This window comes from Ochotona princeps, chromosome 7, assembly GCF_030435755.1.
Source record: "Ochotona princeps isolate mOchPri1 chromosome 7, mOchPri1.hap1, whole genome shotgun sequence".
In the NCBI taxonomy this organism is placed as follows: Eukaryota; Metazoa; Chordata; class Mammalia; order Lagomorpha; family Ochotonidae; genus Ochotona; species Ochotona princeps.
The window spans coordinates 14,471,729-14,499,124 of NC_080838.1; the positions used below are offsets into that span (position 1 = coordinate 14,471,729).

At 39.5% G+C, this 27,396-nt stretch overlaps 2 pseudogenes across 1 annotated transcript; one reads left to right on the plus strand and one right to left on the minus strand.

Annotated features, from left to right (window-relative positions):
* The first annotated feature begins 12,124 nt into the window (after nucleotides 1-12,124).
* LOC101535615 (protein SET-like) lies at nucleotides 12,125-14,325 on the plus strand (annotated as a pseudogene).
* A 9,834-nt stretch (nucleotides 14,326-24,159) lies between these two features.
* On the minus strand, nucleotides 24,160-27,099 carry LOC101535848 (methionine aminopeptidase 2-like; annotated as a pseudogene). The gene is made up of 2 exons (XR_009245866.1): nucleotides 27,029-27,099; nucleotides 24,160-25,693 (listed from the first exon to the last, which is right to left on the minus strand). The product of XR_009245866.1 is annotated as a methionine aminopeptidase 2-like (transcript).
* Between the last annotated feature and the right edge of the window lie 297 nt (nucleotides 27,100-27,396).

Genomic DNA, 27,396 nt, shown 5'->3' on the forward strand with positions numbered 1-27,396 from the left:
AATAACAAGATTCACACACAAAATCTGGTATTTTAAATTTGATATACATTTATCTTGGGTTTTTAATAAAATGTTCGAAAGTATTTTTCAGATTCCTATGGGTTGTTGAATTTTTAAATACTTTCATTTTCCCTCTAACTTATCTTTATGGATTTTTTTCAAATTCTTTTCTAAAAATTGAATAACTGGGATGGATTTCTATTTATGTGGCTTTCTGTCTTCCATTGGAATACTCAATTTAATCAGAAGAATCATATGCTTACTTAAGGCCCAAAAGGTAATGCACTGTAGATTGTGTTAGTATTTCAGAGAAAAGAAAAGAGAACACAAAGTTACTGTATGGTGTGGTTCTTATTCTCAAATTGTTTTTAATCAGGACGAGATGGAATGTTATACACAAGAAGGTAAACAATAATAGAAGAGCAAACATGGTAGGTTATAGGAAAGTAGGATAAATGAATGTTACCGGAATTTGGTAATGGGAATTATTATTATTATGTTCTGTGATAACCAGTGAAGAAAGGATAGCAGGAAATATTAAGGGTTCTAGGAATGTCTCATACACAATTTCATATTATTTAGCTATTTTGAAGAACTGATATATTTGTAATGATACTACTTTAAAAAAAAAAGTTCAAGGCTCAAAGGGATTAAATTGATCTTCCTAGGAACATGGAACTAGTAAATTATAGATCTAGGATGCACAAAGAATAGTCATGAAATGCTTTGGAGATAGAGTCTCGACAAGAGGAAAGTCTTTATGGATTATACTAAAGAGCAAGGTTTTAATGATAAAGACCAGATTGTGTAATGGTGTGAGTGCCAGCTTCTTAGTGTGTACTGGGAGGGCAACTTCTGTTTTCTTGCTGCTTTAGCAGTGGGTAGATGTGTGAGGAACGATTTGAGATTTAGCACGAGCCTCTAGGCATTGCCTTGAGCAGCTGTATTTACTGTAGACTCCACCTTGCAAATGCATTTAACTTTGTAAGTTTCTGAAAGTCACTAGTGACCCTTATTACTGATTTTTCTTCTTTTTTCTTGTCTTCATGCTACAAGTCCTTCCACTAATTTGGAATCAGTCCAACCATGTTCCTTCTAGTTATTTTAGTCATCTAATTCACGGGGTGTGAAAGCTTATCCTTGAAACACATATGGAATGGATTTACTTTTTCTGATCTGAATCCTAGTTGATTCAGAAAAATAAATGTTAGAATTCAATGAATTGCAACTTTTTCTTCCTATAAGCTCTATTTCAAGTGATGATGTGACCACCTTCTGTGTTACAACATCATCATAGTTACTTAATCACCCATTAGTGAGCTAATGGTTATGACCTGATTCCTGTATCCTCCTTTCTAAGGAGAAATACCTTCTTCTTTTATAGCTAGGGTGATTGACAGTCAAGGCATCCATATGTGCTTATCTGTTTGGGAAACTGGAGAGTGGGCCTGTTTTCTACTCTAAAATTGACAAAATGATAAGCATTTGAAAATGTTTAGAATGCAATATAATTAACATAAATATTTTTTAAAGTTTCTCATTAATTTCAACACAAAAATTATGTCTAGAACTGTTTTGATTTCTTTTTAAAATCATGGTTTTGAGACAAAATTTTTTTCGCCTTTACACACATAGTAATTTCTTATTATAAGTTAGACATTGTAGATGTCATGTTTTTGAGAATCTAAATCATGTTGCTTTCACAAAAATACTGATTTTGGTTGTGAAAATAATTTCTTAATAATTTTGTTGTTTTGAGGCATTGCTTGTGTTTCTGTTGGCATAGGCCTGTATTGATACTTACATTATAAGTACCACGATATGCCCTATTCCTAACTTGTTTCCTTTTTGATGTCGTATGTAAAATTGGTTGGAAAGCTACTGAATGTTTGAAAGTTTGTATGAGGTCTACGGATGATCATAATACATGTACTGTGTGATTTCTGGAATCTCCATTCAACTTAGAGGTCTGGCAGGATTTCACATTGTACAAATACAATTAAGGATCTGATGAAAGACTCAAGGTAACTCCTAATAGATTTATGTGTTTTTCTTTCTGCATGGCTTCTTCCTAGCTTATTTTCTAGCAAATTCTTCCAGTTTTGGTAACCCTTAACCTCAGATTTACAAATGCAGTAATACTGATTCAGGCTGTATTTCTCTCTGATGAAGTTTGAAAGTGCATGAAGGAAAACAGTGAGGTCAAAGTAGAGTTTTATGTGTTTCCTTCTCCTGAAAATCAATCTTTCTTTTGTCCAGTGTTAAAAGAAAAGTCCACTTCATATGGTTTTCCTTCTGTTTTTTAAATTATTTTTTTAATAATCTTACTTAGTTGATTAAGGTACAAAGGGTCAAGGGCTACAGGGTGAAAGTGGGTAATACCATTGTTTCCACACTAATATTATCATTTTTTCCCTGTATCTGGGGCTTGGGGAAAAACAAAGGGAAAAGCCCCACCCAACCTCCCACACATCCCAGATCCCCAACAGGAGGCGTGCTCCAAGGGTCCTGCTCAAACAGTTTTGATAGTTCATCATTTCTGGATTGCTGCCAGTTTCGTAGTTCCAATCGCAATGAAACCTATTCAGAGTCCACTAACTGACAGTCGCTTCATGGTTGGGGTTCTAAGATCAGCAGTTCAGTTGGAGGGATCTCCAAAGAAACTTCATCTGAGATGATCCCAGACCTGATTCTTACATGAGTTTGCTAGTACAGACTCCAACACCGTCCGTCACACCAATCAGCCTATGCACATGCTGGTCATTGCGATTGCTGGGTCAGTTCTGCTTCCAGCCCTGTGTTCCTCGTGAACCAATGGGTATTGTAGTCCAGCTCGATCCTACCCACTCCATACTCGGTCCTCACGCAGACCAGTGGGAGCTGCAGCCTAGTTGGGGCGACTCCCCATAATCACCACCAGTTCTGCCCCCTACCCTGCTTCCCATGCTTGCCAGTATGTACCACAGGCTTGTCCAGTCTGTCCCACATCCCATTTAGCTCTCACACATGTCAATGGGCATTGAAGCCTAGTTCAACCCAACCAACCTACTATCCAACCCATACACCTACTGGCCGGTGCCTTTCTGTCTAGCCACTCCTGCGGTTTTCCTGCTTTATTGCTGTTTATTGCAGGAGTGTAAGTCTGATATCAATTGCTCATTATGGTAGAACTTTTCTTTGTGGCTTTCTGTGTGTCAATGTGATGCAAAAAGTGTCTGCATCTTATTATTAGCATAGAGGGGTCTAAAGCCTAGAAAAGGTCAAGCCCAAGATAACTTGAGCGCAAGACAATCTAGATTTATAGTGATGTGAAGATATAAATGTTTTCATCAGTACATTTATCTTGATTTACATTTTCAATTACTTGCAGGAAAATTATTCTAACTGATGTAAACCCTCAGACATTTTTCAAATTATGAGTCAAATCATGTTGTAATGTGCTGTGACAATATTCAATTTATGTTCTGTACTGAGATTTTTTTAAAGATTTAAGTGTTTATTTGAAAGAGAGATAGAGAGGGAAGGAGGAAGGGAGAGAGGGAGAGAGAGAGAGAGAGAGATTTTTTCCTATCTGCTTGTTCATTCCCGAGATGGCCAAATTGCTGAAGCCAGGTGTCAAGAGCTTGCTCTGAGTCTCTCTCCCACATGGGTAGCAGGGACCCAAGCACTTGGAACTTCTGCCACTTTTCTTAGGCCCTGACCAAGGATATGGAGCATAAATGGAAAGCTGGGTCATGAACTGGAGTCACCTGGCATTACAGGTCTCGGCTTTACCTGTTATTCCACAATGCTGGTTCCTGCACTCAGTTTTTCTTTCTTTTTTTTTTTTTTCATGTCAAACGTGAGATAAATGATCCATTGACTTGTGCTAATTATATTTTTCACAAAATCATTTTTTTCCTACTTAATCCTCAATAGTTCTAATGTTGGTAATATTTATTTAACACTCTGCTAAGCACTGGGGATATCATGGTGAAGAAAATGAAAACTGACATTGAGTTTGTGCTGTAGTTACTTCTGTGCATATGTACCTAGCGAAAAGTCTGAACGGAGTGAAAGAAAATGTCAAAAGGACTTGCCAAGAGTAATAGAATTATGAGTTCTTTTCATTTTTATATTAATAATTTTTCACTATTTTAATAAAAAAGTGACAGTCATCCTAATTATATAATGTATCTGGCACTATCCTAAATGACATTAAATTTTCAACAAAATATAGAAATTATATTCTTGGGAGAATCAAGATGGCAGAATAGGGTAAGGACACATTTAAATAGATGGAGAAATATTAGTCAGCCTGAAGCAGAGAGGGCACATTGCAGGAAATAGGAGAGGACAGAACAACAGCAGAGGTGTACCTGGAGACAGACAGACACAGGAAAGCAGCAAAAACAATGGTGTTGCACTGACTGATACCACAGCAGCATTTAGCACAGTGGTGATCCGAATTGCACCAGCAACAAGGTAGGAGAGGGCGTTCACTGGAAGCTCAGGAGGTGAACCAAGACACATATCTTGACAATAGGATGCAGGACTCTGCAATTGTTCATGCCCACAATGATGGACTTACAACTGTGTATGAAGAACTGTACTATATTTGTGATATAGGGGAACTCATTGAGGGGGAAGGAAACTGGAGAGGGGTAAGGGAAATCCCAGGGCCTATGGAACTGTATTATAAAATGATGATAATAAAAAGAAGTAAAATTAACAAAAAAGTATATTCTCATTTATTGATGAGGAAATTGTCTCTTTATTTTTATGTTGGATTTTACTCTTAAGTCACTTGTCAAAGATTAACCATTGGAGGTGGTGTGAAACAAGAAAGGTTCTTCTTAAAAAAAAAATGATATATAGCAACATATTTAATGGCATGGGAAATGTTTATGGTATGTTAAGTGACAAAAAGCCATTTGCAAGCAAATTATCTCAGAAAACCTTCATACAATCCTGTGATAATCCGCACAGCTTTTTGACACTGGATAGGTAACAAATCTTTCTTCTTTCCAGAAAAAGTGAGACCAATATTGACATTTTCCTTCCTGAGCTCTGTGCCACAGTAGTTTAAGAGAAACTTAAATAGTGTGTAACAGAACTATTTTAGAGCTCTCTTTTCTGGGCTTATGGTAGTTCTTGTAGTGGCTTTGTTTAGAAAATGAACAGGAAGTGCTTCAGTTTGTCCAAGAAAGAAAAGTTGTCATCAGATGGATATACTCTTCTTTGAAGTATTTCCCAGATTGGTTCCACAAAATTTGACTTCAGAAAAAATCCCATTGGCTCAAATGTTTATCCTAGAAATAGTTCCGGTGATTTGCATATTTAAAAGAGACTCACCACCAGGTCTTTGAGGAACATTTGACTTAAATGTCTGATCTGTTCGCAGTATGTCAGTATGTCCTTCAATGCAAATGGGTGAACAAATCTGTGATTAAGCTCTGCCTTTTACTGTCCTGAAACTTCTGCCACATGGTTTTGAAACGGGACAGCCGAACAATGAATACACTTAAAAGGTAGAATACACTTAAAAGGTAGAATGTTAAGCTTGTAACTCTTACTAAAAGATTATTTTACTGTGACATATGGAGTGGGGGCAGAAATTATGAGAGGGGAAAATAGAGGGAGAGAAAAGGGAATGGGAGAGAGGAATCCCTATACCTACAAAACTGTATCATGGAAATAAAAAGAAAGGAAACTGTTAAATATGAGCCTTGACTTTGGTGAGAACCGAACTCTTTGTTTTAGCTAACCGTGTTTGTCAGTTGTTTTTAAAGCATTGCACATATGAATTATATAGTAAGTCAATATCTAAGAATTTTAGAATTGTGATCAGTTTTACACACGATCTGGTTCTTATCTCATTTTAGCCTTACATAGGTGAGTATGTTGATGCTACTGAAGGTAACTATCTGACTTGCATGGAATTCTATAGTAGTCTTGATAAATGGTGCTTTCTTGGTTTTTGTTTACATTTATTTGTTTTGAAAGACAGAGGGAGAGATAGAACATCCATTCACTGGTATTCCCAGATGACCACAGTGACCAGTGTTAAGTTAGGCTGAAACCAGGATCCAAGAGCTTCATCTGGGTCGCCCAGGTGGGTGGCAGGGTACCAAACTCTTGAACCTTCCCGAACTGCTTTTTCCAGGTCATTAGCAGTGAGCTGGATTAGAAGTGGAACAGCCAGGTCATGACACAGTGCCCATATGGGATGCTAGTGTCATAGGCAATGACTTTACCTGATGGCCACAATGCCAGCCCCTTGGCTAAAGATTTTTTCTGACACACTGTTGAATTTATTATACAGCACTTAAAGGTACCATTATTTTTAATTTTTAAAAGGAGAGAGAGAGAAAAGAAAGAGTGTCCCCTATGTGCTGATTGCCTCTTCACATGCCCTCGACAGTTAGGGCTGAGCTAGGCTGAAGTCACAAGCCTGAAATCCACAGTTTTCTACATGGGTACCCAGGTTCTTGAGCTATCACCTTCTTCCTCCCAGCTTGAGTGTTAGCAATACGCTGAAATCAGTAGAGCCGAGACTTAATCCAGACACTCGAATAAGAGAGACTGGTGTCCCAAGTAGGTCCTTAAGCACTGTACAAATTGCTTGCCCCATTATTACTGACTATAGAGGGTTTTTTTTTTTTGCATACTGTTTATAGAACTTCTTTAGTTTTTCTTTTAAGGAGGAATTTGAGCAATTCTCAAATGGATAAAAAAATTGCTTAGGCCCTTTAAAAGTAGTTGCATATTTTTAAAAACTGCAAGAGAATTTCATTTTGAGATGTTTCACATGGGTATTTATAACCTTTTGTTTCTGCCATTTAAAACAATGTCACTGTAATATACAGCTTATCCAAACACTCGTTATAGCTTTTGCATTCTTGGAAATTACTTAGCAGTGCTGTTTCCGTTCTTTCATAAATGAGATCTTTTAAAGAAGAACTTATCTGTGAAAGGAAATTTATCTGAGTGGTTTACAGACCCACAGAAATTTTCCAAGTTCAGAATTATTCTTTGTAAGTAATAATCCTGTCGCCTAACGAGAACATCACCATCTTTATTTAGAATTTCTTTTGCTCTTGCTTCTTGGCTTCTTGATCTTAGAGGTACTTAATTCAAAGCATATAATAATTTTCCCTCAAAGATTGTTTCCTAAATTTAAAACATCTAAAGGCACTTGAAGTGAAATTTTAATGATACTGCTTGGGGTTCCTGTATCCAGTGTTGGAGTTCCTGGTTCAAGTTGCAACTCAAAATTCCAGTTCTAGTTTCTTGCTTATACACACTCTGGAATGGAGCAGATGGTAGATCAAGTACTTGAGTCTCTGCTATTCACATAAGAAACTGGGTTTGGGTTTTGGGCTTGTTCCAGTTTGGTCATTACAGACATTTTGGGATTGAACAAGTGAATGGAAGATGCCTTTCAAGCAGAAATGAAAAAAAAAAGGTAATCTTTGCTTTACAGGATTTATTTATTTGACAGGCAGAGTGGTAGTGAGAAAGAGAGAGAGAGACATAGAGATCTTCCATTCATTGGTTCATCTCTAATGGCAAGATAGAGTCAGGCTGAAACCGAGCTTTGAGCCCCAGCTGGGTTGGGTGACAGGAGTTCAAGTATTGAACCATGTACTGCTGTCTTTACAAACACATTAGCACACAGATGGATCAGAAGCAGAGCAGCTGGGATGTGAACTGGCACTCCAATATGGGATTTTTCACCTTTTATATTTTGCATTATTCAGGATTTCATCTGATTGCAAGGATGAAAATTCCTGGCTAGGGGTTGCTTAAAATATGGATTTGTTTTTGCTATATAACAAGAAATCAGAAGTCCAGGGGAAGTTTGTAGTTTTAGTTACTCAAGTGTGCCATCAAATAGTCCATTTTATATTTCCACTCTCTTGACATTAGTTGGTTGTCTTTTTACTCATGATTGTAGGATAACTGATGAATAAATTATGTCTGAAGCTTTGTTAGGTTTTTGAATTCTGGATTCTGGATTCACTCCTTTGCAATAACAGTATACATTCAGTCAGTTGTGCAATCTAGAAAGTGAAGTAAGTGAATTAACTTCAGAGAATACTGCACTGAAAAAGTGTTTGAGGGAAAACAGAGATTACTGACAACTTTCTTCTTTGTTCCATCCATTTTGTTTTTTCATTTTTGTTTCAACTCAAGCCTGGCATTTGGATCCCAGCTCCCTGACAATAGAGAGCAGGACATTGTCTTCTGAAAAATTAATGTTCTACTCTGGGTTGGAAGTAGCAATTCTAAATCTCGGTCAAGCTGCTAAGTGGGGGATTTGGATAGCTAGACTGAATAATTTTGAACAATTAATATCTCACAGACTTCTATACTACTGATATTATCTGGAGCTCCCCACTCTTTGAGTTCATATCCTGAACCTCCTCTGCTCTAGCTTGTGAGAATCTTCTTTGATGTTTACAAATTTCTGTGGGTTCTTAATTTTTCTTCTTGTGCATTTTAATTATACATATGAATGTGTATAGCATGGTAGTTCACAATATGTAATGATCAAATCAGTTTACTTAGCATTTCCATCTTGAGTGTAAAAACTTTAAAAATAATCACATATATTGGTATTTATGTGCATATATGAAATGCAGTGTAATATTTCAGTGAATGCATATTTATCGAATTAGCCCTTCAAGCTCTTGTTTTCTATTTATTCATTAGATACAATTATATCAGTAGTTCTTAAGCAACTATAGTCTTCTACCATGCTGTGGAATGTGAGAACTTGTTACTTCAATTAACAGTGTTTTGCCATCCTTTATCAAATAGTCCTGTCTTCCCTCTACTTTCCCAGTTTCTTGTGAGCATATTCTACGTTCAGATGTGACTTTTAAAAACTTCCCTTTATGAGGAAAAATGTTGTCTTTCTGTGTCCAATTTATTTTATTTAAGCTGATGTCTTCAAATTTCACAGTTTTTTGCAAATAGTGAGATCCCATTCTGTGTTACAGATGAACAATATTCCACATACTACATATATACTATGCATATATGTATATGAAAGTTAAGATACATAGATACATACATATGTATATTGATTTTTATATTCATTCATCCATTGATGGATGCATAGGTTGATTCCATATCTTGGTTATCATGAATATTGCTACCATGAATATAGAAATACAGGTATTTCTTTGTTATGTTTATTTAACCCCCTTACAATATATACCCATAGTGGGGTGATTGGATCATATGGCAAATCTATTTTTTTTGAGAAAATTCTATACTGTTCTCCATAATGGCTACACTAATTTAAAGTTCTGTCAACTTGACACAACAGCTTCCTTTTCTTCATATCCTTTCCATTATTTGTTATATTTTTCCTTTTTGGTAATTAACTGGGGTGAAGATCTCATTATGTTTTTGAGTTGCATTTTTGACAACTAATGAAGTTGAACATTTTTTGTTGTTGTTGCTGTTTTTCTTTTCCCGTAATTTTCTTGGCCTTTTGGATCTTTGCTTTTAACAAGTCAATTTATGGGCGCGCCATGCAGCTTGAGTGGAGGAGAAGCTAGGAGGATCCGGGCGGAGGCCTGAGCGTCTCAAACCTCGGGCAGCCATGCTGCCTGGGGTGCTCGGGTGCCCCGCCACGAGTCCAGCCTAGCACAGCCAGGCTTACCACCACGTACGTACGTACATGGGGTGAGCGGCTCGCGGGCAGCCAGTGCGCCATTTGGCGCCAGGCTGCACCTGCTGGCCGCCCGGCCAGGAAATTCTGGAATTTGATTCCTTTGATATGCTACAGGAGTCACTCCATGCTGAACCCACAGTTCTCTGAGAATGTGTATTAGTCCTCAAGATTCTCAATGGCAGTAAATCTTCCTCTGAAGAACCTGTAGTCACTTTATAGTGCAGATTACCAACACCAGTCCCTTCAAAAGCAAAATTCTGGGCTTGTCCAGCAGGATACCCCATCACCTGATAGGAGGAGGGATCAGCCGAGGGGTCACAGAAGGCAAGACTATGACATTGTCTGGCATTTGAGAACCATACTTGGGGCTAGAATGTGTCAGGTATGTGTGGACCAATCCCTGTGCAAACTCTGACCCCACTGGATGGTTTAGAAGGGCCGGAGGGGTCTATGCATGAGGCATGACAGTCTATGGGGCACGCTGGGCTGACCCAGAGCAACCTCTGGCATACTTAACACTGGCTGGGAACAGGCCTGGTTGGGGAGCTTGGGGGAGGCTTGGCTGGGTGGAGGTTACCAGTAAGGGGCGCAGGAACTGGAAGGGGGCTGAGTTCTGGTCGGGTCACAGTAGTACTCCCTTGGCACAAACATGTATTCGGAATTGACGCACCATGCTGGGTTAGACCGCAACACAGTTTGGTGCTCTGGAGGACCAGGGTAGATGTGGGACGGACTCGGCCAGGTTTCAACCCCAACTGAGCCATATATGAGCTATATGTGGGTATGGACGAGCCGTGGCTGGGCTGAAACTCTCAACAGCAGGACCCAGAATGGGTTGAAGAGCAGTGCTGGCCAAAGGACCTGCTGGTATGCGTGAAACCTGACACCAGGAAGGGGTCTGATGGAGGAATCTGAACAGGTCCTCTGACAGGACACTGATCCTACAAAGAAACGCAGGAAGTATGGAGGTAAACAACCCAGAAGAGGCTTTGGAAAGTGACCCACTGGCATACATTTGGCTCGGGTTGGGGGCAGACCAGGCTGAGTCGGTTCACATCATCCACTGGCAAATCCGAGTGCTGGACCTGTGTGGGGGCCTGGCCAGGTTTGGTTGCGATAAAAACAGTACAAAACACCAAATGCCAAGGTGAAATGCCTGTGCCAATAGGGAATGCAGCACCCAACCAGCACACCTCCCACTGGTTTAGGTGAGGGACGAGTGTGTGATGGGCAGAGTCGGGAAGAGCTGCAATACTCATCGGTTCCAATGGAGGTCGGGGCTCAGAATAGAACCAACCCAGGGATTACAACCACCAGCTGATCAGAGTGATGGACTGTGGCGGGCACTGTGCTTACTAGTAGTGCATGTAGGAGCCTGGACTGGGAACACCTCAAAGTTTCCCCTGAACAAAATGGAGGAATCAAAACATTATGGAGTAGATCAATCAACCACCTCAGCTATATGTTTGCAGCGAAAAACTGGACAAGGGGAAACTCTAAGATGGACTATGTCAATCAGTGGACTCTGCACCAGTCTCATCGTACCTGGATTGTTGCTGATGATATGTTGGAGCTTCTAATTGATCGAGGTTTCGCTCTGCTGGCTCTGCCCTCAAACCTGAGAGGGCCTCCCTAAGAGGTCGTTGAACTTGACTGGACAAGTGGGATGCTGGACTCTGTATGGTGTGAGCTTTTAATTAGGGAATCTCAACGGAACTTGAGCTGTGGTTATGCATCAAGGTGAAGGAACTCACCATGGGGGAGGGGTTTGGGGTAAAGGGGGGAGAATCCCAGTACCTATGAAATTGTGTCATGTAATACAATGTAATTAATGAATAAATGAATAGAAAAAAAACAAGTCAATTTATGTCATTTGTCTAATTTCTGAAAATCATTTAATTAGAGAGAGAGGAAGAGAGGAAATTAGTTAGTTTTCATCTTTTGTCTTCTAGGTTGCTCTGTAATTGTCTAAATGCCTGTAGTGGCCAGTGCTGTAGCTGGGAGCTAGGAACAATCAAGGTCACCCATACAGGTTGCAATAATTCTTTTACTTCAGATATCTGTATTGGCAGAAAGCTGGAATTAGAACCAGCAAGGAAATCAAGCGCACATTCTCTAAATTAACATTTTAACATGTCAAACACCACTGGTGTGAGATACTGATAAGGAACACTGCTTTGATCTAGGATAATTGGCTAACTAAACACAGATGTTCACCATATTTCAAGGAAGCAGGAAAGCATATCCAAGAACTCCCTGGGGACAAGAGTGCACTCTGGGTGAGAGGCCCTCTGCCTCTTCTCAACAGGATCCTGCAGGCCTCTGCTGTCCCAGCTACCCTGTTGGATGTATTCCGAGAAGTATCTTTCCTTAAGATTATAGAGAGCACACAGCTCTCACTGCTTGCTTCCTGGCTGCTGGTGGTGTAACGTTGCTTCAAGCCATGAACCCAAAATGCCCAGCTTGCCTCTTGCCTCAAAGAAGCCCAGACAAGCTCCAGGCCCCAGGCTGGCAGACATATGGGCCTAGGGCCTGATCAAGGGAGAATAAGAAGAGCAAAAAACAATTAAGCATATAGATGAAGTAGAGAATGAAACAGACTGACTGAATGAACATGCCAGTGAGGAGATTTTGAAAGCAGAACAGAAATATAACACTCCGCCAAACATTTTTTTTTTCAGAAGAGATCATAATTGATTGCCAAAATCCCAAATTTTGGGGTAAAACATTTGTCAACCATCCCAAGTGTCTGCACTGCTGGGGGAGGAAGATGAGGGAGCACAGCATTATCTCACCAGAGTCAAACTGACAGAGTTTGAAGATATTAAATCAGGTGACAGGATAAATTTTTATTTTGATGAAAGCCCTTACTTTGAAAATAAAGTTCTCTCCAAACAATTCCATCTGAATGAGAGAGGCCATCCATCCTCCAAATCTACTGAGGTCAAATGGAAATCGGGAAAGGACCTGACAGAGCGGCCAGGTTAAACAGAACAAAGCAAGCAGGAAGCAGCCGCAGGAGCAGCCCGAGAGCTTCTTCACTTGGTTCACAGACCACTCTGATGCTGGCGCTGATGAGCGGTCTTGCTCTTTTCTGTGCCAAAACCGTTTTCACCTCTTCTTGTTTCCACAAACTATTTGGAATCAACACCACCATGCTGTGTGGGTAAACCAAACCTCTTGCTCCCCCGGCTCACTTATGAGCTGGGAGATGCTAGGCCCCCTGTGTAGTCATGCACAGAATTCTAGCTTTTCTGTCCTTTCTCTGTATAGTGGGCTCAGAGATCGCACTATGTCTCTATTTGACTACAGACAGTAAACATTTATCAACATGTATCTGCTTTCTCTTGTTTAGAAAAAGGGAAAAAAATGTTCTAGAAAGTCAGTGAAGGCTGGGTTTGAAAAGTTTGGGTGGGTTCCATGGGCATTCTGACAACACGGTTTCTCTTTTGACATGTTTAAAAATGTGATGCTTAACAGACATCCTTATAGTCTAGGATGACAGTTAAAAAAAAACTTTCCTAATGATGAGTTGAGCTCTGTCACTGGATGGGAAAATCAGCAGAACCTGTAGGATCTTATTTGGAGTTGACATTCTCTATTATAATTTTGTTCCTGTTTATTTTAAAATTTTGTTCCATGGGATAAGATGATTCTCATTTTTAAATGTTTAAGTGTATAAATTGCTTTGTTACAATGAAAATAAATGTGTACAAAAAAAAAAGATCATAGAGAACATAATTCCTATGATACAGTTTTAAATTCTTGCTGGCCAAGGCTTGATACTGTAAAGTCTTCATGTACTCATCCTAACTGGAAACAGTTGATTCCTACTTCAACTGTCATTAAAAGAAACAGACTCAGTACCAGGAAAGACCTTTTTCTAGCTTCTCCTGAATTTGAGGAGAATAGATGATTCTATAATTATATCGTCATGTTAGTCAAGGGTCTTTTAGTTGTTTTTAAAATTTTTGATCAATGGGACCTAGGCGGTGGCCTAGCAGCTAAAGTCCTTTCCTAGAATATGCCAGTATCCCATATGGGCACCAGTTCGAATCCCGGCAGCCCTGCTTCCCATCCAGCTCCATACCTGTGGCCTGGGAAAGCAGTGGAGGATGGCCTAAAGCCTTGGGACCCTGCACCCATGTGGGAGACCCAGAAGAGCCCCTGGCTCATGGCTTGGGATCAGCTCAGCTTCGGCCATTGAGCTCACTTGGGGAGTGAATCATCGGATGGAAGATCTTCCTCTCTGTCTCTCCTCTTCTCTATATATCTGACTTTGCAATAAAAATAAATAAATCTTTAAACATTTTTGATCAATATATAGTATGTATTTATGAGATAGAGTATTATATTTGGACACATGTATAAAGCATGTTTCGACAAAATCAAGGCAATTACATTTCCATCTATTTATTGTATCTATATTTGAAGCATTTAAATTCCTCTCTTAGATCTTCACAAAATATATGAGGTTATTGTTAATTATGGTCACCTCACCCCACATTGGAACACTAGAGCTTCTTTTATCTGTTCTGTGGTACCTGTTACCCAAACCGCCTTTATCCCTCTTTTCCCCATTCCAGGCTATAGTAACATTAAAATGGACTTTTCTGGGAGCTGGTGTTGTAGTGCAGCAGTTTAAGCCTGTATGAGAACTAATTGAAGTCCTGGCTGCTCCACTCCCTGTCCAGCTCCCTGATAAGGTTCCTGGGAAAACAGTGAAACATGGCTTAAGTTCATGGGATTCTCCTCGCTTCAACCTTAACCAGATCTGGCTGTTAAAGGCATCTGGGGAGTAAACCAGCAATAGGAAGAATCTCTTTCTCTCTTTCTCCTCCTTTCTTCCTTCTTTTTAACTCTGCTTTTCAAATAAATAAATTGTTAAAAATAGACTTAAAAAAATTTTTTTTTTTTTATTACAAAGTCAGATATACAGAGAGGAGGAGAGATAGAGAGGAAGTGGAGCTGCCGGGATTAGAACCAGCAGCCATATGGGATCCCGGCACATTCAAGGCGAGGACCTTAGCCACTAGGCCATGCCGCCGGGCCCTAAAAATAGACTTTTTTTAAAAAAAATTATTTATTATTTAACTTCAGTAATTACATTGTATTATGTGACACAGTTACATAGATACTTGGGTTCTCCCCAAACCCCTCCCCAAACCCTCCCACCATGGTGGATTCCTCCACCTTGTTGCATAACCACAGCTCAAGTTCAGTTGAGATTTCCCCATTGCAAGCGTATACCAAACATAGAGTCCAGTATCTTATTGTCCCGTCAAGTTCAACGGCTTCTTAGGTATACCCTCTCTGGTCTGAAGACAGAGCCAGCAGAGTATCATCCCAGTCAATTGAAAGCTCCAACATACCATCAGCAAAAATTTACATCATTATGGAATTAGACTTTTAAAAAGTTTTCCATATGTGTCTTTTTGTGCCAGACTTATTTTTATTAATGTCCTCCACTTCCATCTATGCTACTTCAAATGATAAAATGTCATTCTTTTCTATGGCTGAATAGTATTCCATCATGTATACATGTCACATTTTCTTTATCCATTCATCAGGGAGACATAGGTTGGTCCAGTAACTTAGCTGCTGTGAATATTGCGACAATAGGCATGATAGGACAGGTACCTCTTTAATAGACTCGTTTCAATTGGGTACATACCCAGAAGTGGGACAGCTATAGCATATCCTCCAATTTTGTTGTTTTGAGGAACCTCTGGGCAGCAGGCATAATTTGCATTTCTTCCATCAGTGAGTTAACCATTCCTTTTTCTCCACATCTGTATCAGAATTTGTTACATCCTGTATTTTTTTAAGTTTTTGTTTTTTAACTTTTATTGTTTTTCACCATACATTTTTTAGGTACAGGAATTCATCTCGTCTACCTCCTTCTCCCTCCTCAGTTTCCCATCATGACATTTTCCCCCTTGTTATCACAATAGTGTAGTCCCTTAGTACAAGTTACAAGGTAAACTTTCTGACATCCTATATTTTTGATAATAGGCATTTTAAGTAAAGTGAGGTGCTATTTCATATATTGCTTTATTTCCCGATTTCATTGAACTATCTATACTCTATGATATCTCATTAACTTTCCATATAATATATTTGAATTTTTCATCAAGCATTTCTCTAATATCCTCTTCTGTTGTTGCTTTGAGTTCCTTTGGATGCATGATGCTACTTTTTTATACTTCTGTGTGTCTACATTGATATCTGTTTTCCTGGTGTAGCAGTGGTCTTCAATGCTTTAAAATGATGGCTTCTATAGTATAAGTCTTTTTAATGAAGATGTGTCTAGTGGTTACTTTGGTGAGCTACTTTGTTCTAGTTGTACTCTCTGGTATAGTCTGCTTATGGTTTAATGTGTAATGAATGAATGTGTTTGTAGTAGTTGGTGTCTTACAGCCATCAGCATATCAGCCACTAGAAGGTGGGGACACTCATCTGGGGCAGATTATGTGCACACAGAGGAAAGAATGGGCACCTCACTGTGTGACCATGTCTGTGGCCCCAGGAGGCAGGAATGCAGTAGTTGCTCTCTACAGAACACAGCAGAGTGGAGCCTCACCAGCTTCCATGGACTGCTCTGGCACAGACCACATATCAGTAGCAGCAGGGTGCTCGTCAGTAGGTATGGGCTGCAATACAGTGGGGCTACAGCAGTAACCAGGGGCAGTGGGAGCAGAGAACTCTCTGGCAGGGAGCTCAGCTGTGAGCCTCTGTTGGAACTGTGCAGGTGGAACTCCCCAGTGCATGCCTGTGTGGATAAAGCACAGAACATTTGTCACATGCTTATTAGGCTTTGGGGTCCACAATGGCTACAGTCTTTCTAGCGTGTCTGGGTGAGTCAGGTGCAGCTCATGGGGAGGGTTTCTATTACTTTGAGGGGACATCACAGTTGTGGGGTCACTCTTATGTGTCCAGATGATGGCAACACTTCAGTAACCAGGACCTGAAGTCACTCCAGCACCCTGAGAGTGTGAATCAGCACAGCAGCGGGAATGGAGAGCAACTGGTTTTCTGCGTGAAATAGCACTGCTTGCAGGAGGTGCTACCTGAGTTCTGTTTTCCTTTAGAAATGCATGTGGCACTTATGTTCTCCAGCTGTGTTGGGTCCTCTGAGAGCTGCAGGATTAGCCTGCAGCAAAACTTCCAGGTGTCCACCGAGAACGAACTGCCTCTAAAACATCTGCAAAGCATTCAACAGAAACACCTCCTGAGGCCTGTCTGAGGAGTGTGGTAGACAGAGCTATTAATCTTATCCACCAGGCCAATTTGCTTGGGGTGATATGCATGTTGTGTCTATTTCATCTTAGCCAGATGGAGTAACCTGTGAAATCTTTTCTTTATCTATATATGCCTTTGCTATTCCCAAAAATGTCCTTCTTAAATTTAATCAATAGCCTTCTTTTCAGCATTATCTGTTTCTGAATATGTTTGTAATTAATCCTGCTCTAAAAGCAGTAATCTCAAACCTGTAAAAATTCGTTCCCTTTTACCTAAATCTATCTTTTTGGACCAATGTTTATTCACTCTGTAGAGATACAGGCAGATTTACTGTCACGGAATAAGTAAATTCTGATTAAAACCTTGCCATTTTGGAACTCTTCCTATGACTCGTTCAAAGTCACTGTCTTGATGTCACTCATATTCTGCCTCAAGTAAACTTTATATTGACATTTTGACCAAATCTGTTTATAGTTGTTGGCACCATGTCACCTGTATGTGCTGTGGGGAACCTACTTATTGTCTGTTCTCATGAAGAAGGACTTTTCCAGGTTTGCAGTGGTTTGCACAGTGGCTGAGAGGCAGTCTGTGAAAGCAAGCCTTCCCATTCTCTTCCAGGCCATCCAGATTGTATTCTTCAGTTTCTCTGTTTCATCAGTTTCTCTATTCCAATACTCTCTTCTGAGTATTGTAGCCTAATAATAGCTGTTGGTTCCTCATTTTATTTGATTTATTTATTTTGAAGACATTTGTTTTTAATGGAAAGGCAGATTTACAGAAAGAAGGGGGAACAGAGAATAAGATCTTCCATCACCTGGTTCACTCCCAGAATGGCCACAACAGCCAGAACTGAACCAGTCCAAAGCCAGGAACCAGGAGCTTCTTCCAGGTCTCCCACGCGGGTGCAGGGTCCCAAGGCTTTGGGCCGTCCTCGACTGCTTTCCCAGGCCACAAGCAGGGAGCTGGATGGGAAGTAGAGCAGCTGGGATACAAAAGGCACCCATATGGACTCCCAGAGTGTGCAAGGCAATGATTTAGCCACTGAGCTATCATGCCAGGCCTGGCTCCTAATTTTAGACACTTTGTTGAAGAGTGCACCTGGCATCTCTAGTGTGCCTTCTTCCTGGAATTCCTTTTAGTTGATTTGGATAGACACCCAAATCAAAGTTAGTAGGGATGAATGAGACATTGATTCAGTACTGAAAAGTCTTAATAGTACATTGCCTCAGTCAGAGTTTGATCCAAGAAATCTCTTGGCCATATAAGGACTAGATTTTTCTCTGATTTTTTTTTGTGACTTTCTTAGGATTTTTTCTTTTGCATGGTTTTACTTCAAAGTTTTAATTTCTTAAGTTGTTTCATTGCTCTAATATTTGTTTATTTTTAAAAAAACATTTGTTTATTTGACAAGCAGAGTGACAAGGAGATGGAGACAGATTTCCATTAGCTGGTTCCCTCTCCAGTGTTGTAATAGCCTGAGCTGATCCAAAGCCAGGAGCCTGCAACTCCATCTAGGTGGGTGCTGGGGACACAGGCACCGCAGCATCCACTACCTTCCCAGGTGCATTACCAGGAAGTTGGATTGCAAGCAGTGCAGCCAAGACTTGAACTTGCTCCAGTGTGAAATAGATTGCTTATTTTTATTTGTATTCAATATTCATTGTGTTACACTTGGAAACTTTACAAAGATTTTCCCTCACCACAGATCATTTTGCTCTAGGCTTTGCTCTTGGCCAACCGAATGATCTGGAAAAAGTAATTTAACCACATATATTAAATGGTAGTAATGATATTAGCTGTCTCTGGCTCAATTTATATCATGGGTAGTTTTAACTGTCATTTTATTACTGTAGCTGTCGAATATATATATATATATATATATATATATATATATATATATGTATATATATATATAGCTTTAGCCATTTTAAAACTTTAAAACTTATGGTTCAGTGGCAATAACTATATTCAGTATGTTGTACAACCATCATTATCCATTTCCATAGCATTTTCATCACCCCACAGAGAAACTCTAAACCCATTAAATAACCTCTCTTGTGACTCACCCTCCCCTGGTAACTGCTACTTAAAAATTTCTCTCTCCCTTTTAAAAAAGAGTTATTTATTTTTATTTGAAGCATGTATTGTACTCACACACACACACACACACACACACAGAGCAAGGGAGAGAAAGAGAGAGACAAGAGCCATAGAGAAAAGTCTTCCCTTTGCTGGTACATGTCCCAGATCGTCCCAGTGGCCAGAGCTGAGCTAATTGATCTGAAGTTGGGAGCCGAGAACTTTCAGATCTCTCACACGGGTCCAGGATCAAAAGACTTGGGCAATACTCCACTGCTCTCCCAGGCCATAAACAGGGAGCTGGATTGAAAGTGGAGCAGCCAGGACATGAACCCACACAAGTATGGGATGCTGGCACTATCAGGTGAAGGATTGGTGTGCTATGCCACCACTCCAGCCCCTTTCTCTCTTTATGCAACCTCTGTTTCTGTTAAGTTTAATGCGTTCAATAGAAAGACATCTTCTTCAATGTTATAACTTTCCCTAAATGCTCAGATTTGACTCTTAGTTAAATAAAGCCATGTCACATATCCATCCCTGAACCTGACATTCTATCCACCTTGATAGGCAAGCTCCATCATGTGGGACCTCCTGGGTTTTGAATTTAGAGCTATCCTTACTTTTTAAACTCATACCATCTGGAGCATCTAGAGAAGAATTCAGAAACCATGATTGGAATTGGAGGAAAATAGAGTACAAGGATAGTGACTATTGGGTAGTCAAATAAAAGAAGTCAAATATATATAAGTTCACTTGGATTCAATAGTGTCCAACTGTGACCCTCACAGAGCAATGGAATGACTTGTATTTTTTCTGTAAAGGTGATAAATCTATTAAAAATAGTAACGTTTTACATAGTCAAGTAATAATACAACTACAATTTGACTTAAAAGTTCACTATCTGAAATTTTTAGGAGGAAAATTACTTTGGGAAACTCAATTTTATTTTGTGGACGGGAAAAGGAGAAAGTAGGAAATAAAAGATCAGAGAGAGAAATCCACAAAGTAAAACTCTGGTAAGGCTGCCAAGTTCTAGAAGGGAGAGGGCAGATTTTGATTATGGAAGTATATTATTCTTATGACCTTTCATGTTTTTAAATTGATTGAACTAAAATTTAGATTTCAACTGATTCCTCATAAATATACATATTTATGGCATAATGTGTGGTATGGCAGTACATGTGTACATTATACAATGTTTAAACTAGGTAAACAATCTCAGTTCTTTTTTATTATTCTTTTTTTAATTTTGAATTTTATGGTACAATTCCATAGGATCTAGGATTTCTCTCCCCATTCCAAATTCCCACCACCTATTATTACAATAGTATAGACCTTCATAAGGAGACCTAATTCCATCAGTCTGTTATTTAAGCTTGCCCCAAAATGCTGGTACAAATAATTCAGGACAGTTCAGCATCCCATTGTTTAGATATGTTCAGCAGTTTTATTGGAATTCCATCTTTGATTTGAAAGTGGGGATACATATTGCATTGTATTTTCACATCTGAATTTGGTAGTCTCTATTACGCCATCCCTATACATTCCCTTAAATGAGAAGCCACTTTAAAAAGTCAACAACAGGTATGAAGTTAAAACAGACAAAATTTACAGGTCCATGGAGTCAAAACATGCACCACTGAATAACCAATGCATGCTGACAAAAAGAAAACACAAAAGCCTCTTGGGTAAAATAATTTCACCATGTGATCCATGAGCCAGTGATGAATTTGATAAGAGAAAAGAAACGATTTGAAAGAAATGAAAATTGTATCAAACATATGAAAACAAATGGGATGTAGCAATAACAGCATGGAAAGGGTTATTGATCTTATAATTTGCATAATGACTGTCTTATATCAGAGATAACATATGGTATTTGTTTTTCTGAGCATAATGGTCTCTAGTTGGGACCATCTAGTTGCAAATGGTAGGATTTCATTCTTTTTAATGGCTGAGTAATATTCTTTAGCACTCCTCTTTGGGTGGGCATCTGGATCGATTCCATGTCTTTGCTATTGTAGATTTTGTTGCTATAAATATATGATTTCAGATCCCTTCCTTAAATGCAGTTTTTATTTCCTTTGGGTAAATTCCTAGGAGCAGGATAGCTGGATCACATGACACGTTCATCTGATACTATCTAAGCACTCTCCATACTGATTTCCATAGTGTTTGTACTAGCCTGCACTCCCACCAGCAGTGAAAGAGGGTACCTTTCTCCCCACAATCACACCAGCAGTGTTGTTATTAGAGTTCTGAATGTAGGCCAGTCAGTTCGGAGTTAGGTGGTACCTCAATGTGGTTTTCATTTTTATCTCCCTGATAGCCATTTGAATCTGTTCTGAAAAATGTCTGTTTCCTTCACCCATTTCTTCACAGTTTTTTCCCCTCACACTGTCCCTGGGTTTCTGAAGCTCTTTGTAAATCCTGAATATTAGTTGCCTATTAGTTGTGTAGTATGCAAAGATTTTTCTCCCATTCTGTTGGTTTCTGCTTCACTTTATTGCTGTACAGAAGCTTTTCCATTTGATGTAGTCCCATTTGTTTATTTTGTCTTTGATTGACTTTGCTTTTGGCGTTTTTTCCTAAGAAGATTTTCTACTTTCCTATATTTTGCAGAATGCTTTCTATGTTTTCCTTTAATGGTTTGATGGTTTCTGGGTGTAGAATTAGGTCCTTGATCCATTTAGGACTGATTTTTTTTTGTAATTGTGGCAGGTGCAGGTCTTGCTTCTTTTTTTTTTTTAAGATTTATTTTTTATTTTTATTACAAAGTCAGATATACTGAGAGGAGGAGAGATAGAGAGGAAGAGGAAGTGGAGCTGCCGGGATTAGAACCAGCGGCCATATGGGATCAAGGCGAGGACCTTAGCCACTAGGCCACGCTGCCGAGCCCAGGTCTTACTTCTTAATTTTACAAGCTGCTATTCAGTTGTCTCAACAGCGTTTTTTTTTTTTTTATTATATTGTTGACAATCTTTACATAGTTAATTACGGTAAAAAAAGGTTCAGGGGCTATAGGGAAGTGAGTAAGACTATTATGTCCATATTGTTTCTTTCATGTATCTGAGGTAAAGAGGGATATTGAGGGAGAAGCCCCACCCAGTTTCCCACCCACCCCAAGTCCCGGATGTGGGGCATGCTCTGAGATACTTGCTCAAGTGGTTTTAATAGTTCTCCAGTTATGAATCGCTGCCAGTTTCGCGACTCCCAGCTTGATGAGGTCGTTGAAGAATCCACTGATTGACACAGTCCATCATAGAGTCTTCATTTGCCCAGTATTTCACTGCCAACATGTAGCTGAGGTGGTTGATTGGCTTGTTCTTTCTTCTCTCTTTTCTTGGCTAGGGTTCTGAGTCCAGAAGTTTGATTGGGGAGATCTCCAAAGAAACTTTGAGGTATTCCCAGACCAGGTTCTTGTATGTTCTAGCAAGCACAGGGCCCGGCACAGTCCATCACGCCACGATCAGCTGGTGGTTGCAATTGCTGGGTTGGTTCTCAACAGTGTTTGTTGAAGAGACCATGTGAGGGCTCCCTGCTAGTGTTTTTAGTCTGTTCCATTGATCTCTGTTTCTATACCTGTTCCAGACTCTTTTATTTGTTTGTTTGGTTGGTTGTAAAATAATTTACAAGAGGCACTATTGTTAAACATCATATCAAAGAGATACAAGGCTAATAGGCAAACAGTACAATTGTTTTCTTATGTGACGGCTTTCCTATTTACAGGATCATACCCCTCTCAGGCATTCCAGGGACAGTGATGCCACTGCTCCCAACAGGAAGGGAGCCCTCTGCTCTCAGAATTACATTTGAGATTACTACTGCCGAGGGAGCTGTTAGAAAGCTCCAAATTACTAATTCATAGAGGTCAGTGTATAAATTCTTAGGCTGAGGAATGAAGTTGCTTCAGTTTATGCCTCTCCACAATAAAAAACACTCTGACTAACATTCTGACTACAACCCCACAGAGCTAGCTGGAAGGCTCAAGCCCTATATGTCCATGTGTGAATCAGTGAACTCTGCCACCAAAATCAATCCCAAAAAGAAAATTTTCAAAGGTAGCTGTTGAAGAATAGCACCACAATAAACAGCCCATATAGCTAAAAACTAGATTGTTTTTCCCAAAAGGTTAACATTGACTTGCAGCTCTAATGCAAAAAAAGAGCAGTTGTACAACATAACAAATGACCTAGGTACACAAGTCATGGGTTTCTCAAGAGAACAGCAAACAAAAGACAAACCATACAGCATTAAAACAACAACCAAATCTCAATGCTAACTATACACAAATTAAGGCTTTACCTTAGTACATAACAATTTAAAACATTAGGGAAGGTAGCTGTAACCTCACTTCCACTTGGAAAAAAGCTTATTTCCAACAAAGCTCATTCCAAACGTTATGAAATTATTTCAACATAGCATTTCTAACTAGAATAAGATCTAAACATAGAATTCCCATTTTTCTTAAGCTTCTATGGCTAAAATTCCATTTTGGACTTTTTAAATGCATGTATACCTGATAGGAGCTACCACTGGAGGAGGGATCTAAAAGCTAAGATATTTACTGAAACAGTTTCAAGTCAATACCAAGTTCTTAATGTGTCCATCAGTACATCTTTCCAACAGGGAGAAAATGAATAGACCAGGATTAATGTCTATAAAGAAACAAAGTTTTAAAGCTGTTTATTCACTTATCAAGATTGTTCTACTTGATTCATGTATACATCTTGTTTTAGCTATTATGCCTGAAGAAAATATCAGAGCTCTACAGTCCAGAAAAAAACCCTGTATTTTCCTTGTTATGTTTAGCTATCTCCTGTTCAGAATTATAACCACAAACATTCAAATGCAGCTTTCAGATCTGAAAATATCTTTTATTTTTTAGAAAATGGATTCCAGGAAGGTTAAAAAGCAATACCAGAGGGCAGAGGTGCAAACTTGAATGTAGTCACTCAAACCATTCAAGTAAGAATAAGGCAATATAAATATCCAAAAAGCATATCTTCAGTGTTCAAAACAAAACTGGACAAGTCATTCCTAACTAATTTGAGCTTTATAGCATTTCCTAGACAGGGAAAAGCAGTTAACATTTCAAAGTCCTGAAAGCTTTTTCCTTTGTTAATCACATCAGATGTTTTGCCTTTGATTGATTTTCTTTAAACATTTTTTTATAGGTCCACTGTTAAAATAGATATTGCAAATTAATTCTGGTACAATGTATTCCAACAAAACTCAAAAAGTAAGATGTTGAGGTGGCTTTGGACTAAATTTAATAGTCATCTCCTCTACTGACCACTTCTTTACATGTTGGATGCAGCAGTATGGTATGTTCAAACTGCACTGTATACGATCCTTTGATGTCTTGCAATGGTGGATACAGGTTGACAATGCCCAAGTCACACAGATTCTTCAGAGCCATCAGATATTTGCTTTCTCCCAGGTGATCTAGCCATCTGCGGCAGAAGGCCAGGGTGCCAAAGTTTTTATTGCTGACATTTAGCATGTGTTTTGCTCTTGAAAGCCTTATTGGCACATGTCCGACATCAAAATTTTTCATGTAATGTGAGCATGCTGTATCATCATGAACAACACCTTTTCCTATACTACCAAAGGTTTCAATGGCATATACATCTCCTTCCTCTATTCTTGTAGCTTCTCCTCCTTTTACAATGGGCACAGTTTTTCCAGCATGTATTCTATATGGCCCAATTGAATATCCATTTAGATTACAGATTGGTTTCACTTGATGTCTTCCCATCTATTCCAGCTTCATAGGATTCCATAACTTCTTGGATGGCCTCACTAACGTCACACAGTTGAACATCAATTCCAGCACACTTTATTCGGGCCTTAGTAGCATCTTTCACTGCTTTTAATAATTGTCCATATTTAGGATTAAAAGTGACAGTAAAAGCACAGTCGATAATCCTTCCTTAAGTGTGTTCCAAAGTCTATCTTGCAGATGTTATCATACTGTAATACTGTTGTGTCACCAGCATGGGGAGTATAATGGGTGGCACAATTGTTGAGAGAACACCCAGTAGGAAATGCCAGGCCCACGCTCAATCCATTTTCTTTGATTAGCTTGCGTGAGCAGTCTTTCAACTTTTCACAGATTTCTATCATTGTCATTCCTTGATCCAGCTCATGACATATTTTCAAACTTGTCAATGTGCTTCTGCAGTTTTCTGAAAATCATTCCAAATTTCTTCACTCGCTTGATCTAAAGCTTTCTTTTCTTCACTTGTAGTTCTCCAAGCAGTTGTTCGCCCATCTTGTGTGGGGGGTATTCACACTCCTGTCCTTTGTGCTAGACACCATTTGGATACTGTTCACATACTGGAATTGAGGGAAGGCCTGTTTGAGTTTTTGATTCTTTCTTCTTCTTTTCCTACTTCTTCCAGCTGCTCCATCTCCATCACCATCTCCATCTTCGTCATCATCATCATCTCTCTCCTTTCTACCAGAGCTTGTTTTTCCAACTGTGTTGCTACTTTATCCACTGTGGCTTCTTTATCATGTTCCTGCTGCCCTGCTGCGCCAGTCCCTTTACTCTTCTTCCATCTCTTCCTCTTGGCTGCTTCTTCAGCCATGGAGGCAGCTCCGTCCTCCCACTCGTCAGGAACCAGATCGCTATTCAGGTGGCTGCTCGAGGCCACTGTCTGTCTCCTCCGTACCCGCCATGTTGCCAGAGAGTGCCTGTTCCAGAGTCTTTTTTTTTTTTTTTAAGATTTTTTTTATTGTTATTGGAAAGCGGGATATACAGAGAGGAGGAGAGACAGAGAGGAAGATCTTCCATCCGATGATTCACTCCCCAAGTGAGCCGCAACGGCCGGTATGCGCCAAACCGATGCCGGGAACCAGGAACTTCTTTCGGGTCTCCCACACAGGTGCAGGGTCCCAAAGCCTTGGGCTGTCCTCGACTGCTTTCCCAGGCCACAAGCAGGGAGCTGGATGGGAAGTGGAGCTGCTGGGATTAGAACCGGCGCCCATATGGGATCCCGGGGCTTTCAAGGTGAGGACTTTAGCTGCCAGGCTCTAGGCCACTGCACCGCTGGGCCCTCCAGAGTCTTTTGATATGAGCACTGCTCTGTAGTATGTCTTGAGGTCTGGAATTGTGATTCCTCCAGCTTGATTTTTATTCTTCAGGATAACTTTGGCTAGTTATGTCTCTTGTGTTTCCAGATGAACTTTTGTATCTTTTTTCTATTTCTGAGAAGAATGTTGTAGGGATTTTGATTGGGATTGTGTTGAATCTATATATTACTTTTGGTAATGTGGACATTTTGATGATGTTGATACTACCAACTTAGGAACATTGTAAATTTCTCCATTTTTCAATATCTTCTTCTATTTCTTTTTTTAATGCTTTATAATTTTCATCAGAGGTCTTCCACATATTTAGTTAGCGTAATTCCTAGATATTTAAGATTCCTCTCCACTATTTTAAAGGTGACTATACTTACAGTTTCTTTCTCAGCCATGGAATTATTCATGTACACTAGTGCCATCGATTTGTATTAATCAATTTTGTATCGTGCTACCCTGCCAAAGTCTCTTATGAGTTCCAGGAGTGTCTTGACTGAGTTTTTTGGTTTTCTTATATAGAGATTCATGTTGTTTGCAAATAGAGATAATTTAAGTTTCTCACTTCAAATTTGAATTTGTTTAATTCCTTTTTCTTGCCTAATAGCTCTGGCAAGGAATTCTAATACTACATTGAAGAGTAGTGGTGACAGTGGACATCCCTGTCTAGTTCCAGATTTTAGTGAAAAAGCTTCCGATCTTTTTCCATTTCGTATGATGGTGGCATTGGGTTTTTCATAAATTGCCTTGATTGTGTTATGAATTTTTTTTGCGCCTATCTTGCTTAGGGTTTTCAGCATGAAGGGATGTTAGGTTTTATCAAATGTCTTCTCTGCATTTATTGAGATGATCATATGGTTTTTATTTTTTTAATTTGTTGATGTGGTATATCACATTTATTGATTTGTGAATGTTAGACCATGCTTGCATGCCTGGGATGAATCCTACCTCATCCGGTGAATGATCTGGTCCGGGTGAGTGATCTCCCCGATGTGTTGTTGGATCCCGTTGGCTAGCATTTTATTGAGGATCTTTACACCTATGTTCATCAAGGATATTGGTCTGTAGTTCTCTTTTTCTGTTGTGTCTCTATCTGGCTTTGGTATTAAGGTGATATTGGTTTCATAGGAACAGTTTGGATGGATTGCCTCCCTTTCTGTTGTTTGGAATAGCTTGTGGAGTATTGGGTTAAGTTCCTCTTGAAACGTTTGATAGAATTCAGCAGTGAAGCCATCTGTTCCAGGACTTTTCTTGGTTGGGAGAGCTTTAATTACTGATTTAATCTCAGTCCATGTTATAGGTCTATTTAGATTATT